Here is a 3,412-nt window from a genome sequence, read left to right as displayed (position 1 = left end):
ATTGGCTGAAGATTGGAGTTTTATAGCGAATTCCATGGTAACAACTGGTGCTTACTAAATATTTGGAACTCACAACAAAAATTCCAGAAGATCTAAACTTAATATCACCAATGCAATTCGATATTATCGCAGATTCGATAAGATGAACAGGTACCTAAGCATTGAGTGCATATTATAAACTCCGTGCAACAATTTTGAAATATCCTGATCTAGTGCAATACTACTATATACCATCAATGGAATTTGCTATCAGTGGAACTCGATAATTCATTCAAGTTTTGATTTTTTTTGCATTTATTATTTTTTGCTTTATTATTTTTAATATGATAGACAAGTACACAAGTACATTTCAGAAAATGTGACTTAAATCTTCTTACCTCTGAGCAGATCGCGCAACAGTGAAAAATCAAATGACTGAAAGAAAACGCGTTGTTGTCCGACATACCTTCGTTACATGAAATGCCCCCTCTTCATAAGATTCGATCGACAGAATATTCAGAAACTCGGCAACGTTCTACTAGAAAATAAACTAATGATGCGCATTCGTATTAACGACCACTGTCAATTTTTCGCCGCATTTCTTACTACTGGATTAGCATTCTAGACTAATAATATACAGGGTGGCCATTTGAAAACGAAACGGACGAGATTACAGACGAAATAAATTTTTTCGATAGAAATGCTCGGACAGGTCGATTTCTGTTTCGAGGGGGACAACTTAAGATTTAGGTTACGGACGCATAGCGCTTCAACCCTTGCTACTACAACCCTCACCCCCAATTTTTGAATAGGGAATATGGGGTGAGTGATACCTCATTTGAAAGGTATTTTTATACTGATTTCAGCACAGTAATTGTTTTTCCATTTTATGCATTAGTTCTCGAAATATTCTTAACGAAGTATTTGAAAATGAAGTGGTGTTTTCATGGCACTTGTAGTGTTTTTTGTTGAAAAATCGACATTTTGAGCTTCAAAACAACCATGACTGTGGCTTCCTTCCTCCAATCCACTGACATAGAAATATTTAATCAATATGTCGAACAAACAAAGCGTATTGCGAAGGAGCTCAATCTTGCTGAAACTCAATCTAAATTATCTTCGATATAATTTGCAGTATTTCCAATAACATGCGGTAACACTTGATCGATAGAAATCTCCAAAAAGTCCAAATACGTACATATCTCTCATCAGATTACCAGGTAAGAAAATCAAATCATTAATGATGCCACAGAAATATTCTAGTCCCAATTCGTGAAACGATTTCCCACTTAATTATGAAGTGTTTTCACAGTTGGCTTCAATAATGTTTTCATTTTGCTGATTATTGAATCTGTGGCATCATTAATGATTTGATTTTCTTACCTGGTAATCTGATTAGAGATATGTACGTATTTGGAGATTTCTATCGATCAAGTGTTATCGCATGTTATTGGAAATACTGCAAATTATATCGAAGATGATTTAGATTGAGTTTCAGCAAGATTGAGCTCCTTCGCAATACGCTTTGTTTGTTCGACATCTTGATTAAAGATTTCTATGTCAGTGGATTGGAGGAAGGAAGCCACAGTCATGGTTGTTTTGAAGCTCAAAATGTCGATTTTTCACAAAAAAACACTACAAATGTCATGAAAACACCACTTCATTTTCAAATACTTAGTTAAGAATATCTCGAGAACTAATGCATAAAGTGAAAAAACAATTACTGTGCTGAAATCAGTATAAAAATACCTTTCAAATGAGGTATCACTCATCCCATCTTCCCTATTCAAAAATTGGGGGTGAGGGTTGTAGTAGCAAGGGTTGAAGCGCTATGCGTCCGTAACCTACATCTTAAGTTGTCCCTCTCGAAACAGAAATCGACCTATCCGAGCATTTCTATCGAAAAAATTTATTTCGTCTGTAATCTCGTCTGTTTCGTTTTCAAATGGCCACTCTGTATAATATGATTTCTATGGTCGTAGTATAGGTCTCCTTACCAATCAGCGCCTTGGCCTCTTGTTCATAGATTGAGAAGTTATCACGGGAAGATGAAATAAAGGAGATTAGAGATTTGTATAAATCTGTGACCAACCCAATATCTGTCTCTTTTTGTTGTAGTTTTTTACTGACAGCGTTAATGCGACTCAGTATACTACTCCAAAAATCAATCTGGCAATGTTCGCTTTCGAAAATGTGCCGCCTACGAAAATTCGCCGCCGTAGGCTATAGCCTACCTAGCCTATATATTAAATCCGCCTCTGTATACGATATATACCATATACTTAAAATAACATGGACTCCGCCTGTGAGAGAGAAGTCGTTAGGTTGAATAAGATGGAGAGTTTGTGGGCAAGCTGTCAAAAGGTTATAGAACACAAGTTTATGCGAAAATTTTCTTCAATAAATTTCAAACAAGCTTCCGAGAAGACACAGGAATTCCATAGCATTCCTTCGAAATCAATTATATCAAAAAATATGTGAGTTTTAGTCAAAAATTGATGTAATGAGAATAATAATCAACGTATCAACACCTTGTGGGCAAAGTCTGCGAAAATTTTCCATAATAAATGTTCAACAAGCATCCGAGAAGGCAAACAGGAATTCCTTAACATTCCTTCGAAATGGAAAATATAAAATTTATGTGAGTTTCATTCAAAAATAAATATAATGGGAATAATACTCAACGTATGAACACCTTTTGGGCAACGTCTGCGTTTATATCCATCATATGGTTTTGACATTGCCCACACGGAATCAGTTCATCTCTTTCTTATTCGATTCGAACGCATAAGCTCTTCTCTCTTTAATGCACACAACCGCTCGATCTACTGAAAAGTCACGTGACAGTGAGTCCATGTATTATAAGTCTATGATATATACGTAATATTATACAAAACCAGCTTATCTTCGTGTTGTTATTTTTTTAAAAGCCTTCCTTTATGATTTTCACAGATTGCAATAATCCTTCACATATAAAGTACACACAAAATATACCGTTTACGGCCATACCACGCTGACAATGCCAGTTCTCGTCAGAACACTGAAGCCAAGCAGCGTCGAGCGCGGTTAGTACTTGGATGGGTGACCGCTTGGGAACACCGCGTGCTGTAAGCTTTTTTTTTTGTTTTCCGCACTCGGTCACGTTGAAAATGTTACAATTAAAAATGTTCAAATATTTCTCCATTGACCGTTCACATCATAAAATTATATGAATGTATATAAATATGCAATTTCATGAAGAAACATGATTTTCTTATTTTTCAAAAACTATTGAAGGAATGTTCGGAAAACTTCCTACGAAGTAGTTTCTCATCTAATTCAACCCAAATCGACGATAACAACCATAGGTCACGCTTCATATAAGAAATTTGTTCGGACTCTGAAAATTACTCATATAGTAAAACATGATTTTCTTATTTTTCAAAAACTTGAA

At 35.4% G+C, this 3,412-nt stretch overlaps 1 non-coding gene across 1 annotated transcript; it reads left to right on the top strand.

The window, feature by feature from the left end:
* Positions 1–2,974: 2,974 nt before the first annotated feature.
* LOC123322455 lies at positions 2,975–3,093 on the top strand. The gene has a single exon (XR_006539120.1). It is a non-coding gene; the product is annotated as a 5S ribosomal RNA (ribosomal RNA).
* Positions 3,094–3,412: the final 319 nt, after the last annotated feature.

This window comes from Coccinella septempunctata, chromosome X (genome assembly GCF_907165205.1).
Source record: "Coccinella septempunctata chromosome X, icCocSept1.1, whole genome shotgun sequence".
NCBI lineage: Eukaryota > Metazoa > Arthropoda > Insecta > Coleoptera > Coccinellidae > Coccinella > Coccinella septempunctata.
Note: the sequence above shows the minus strand (reverse complement) of the source record. Positions and strands in the feature narration are given on the sequence as shown.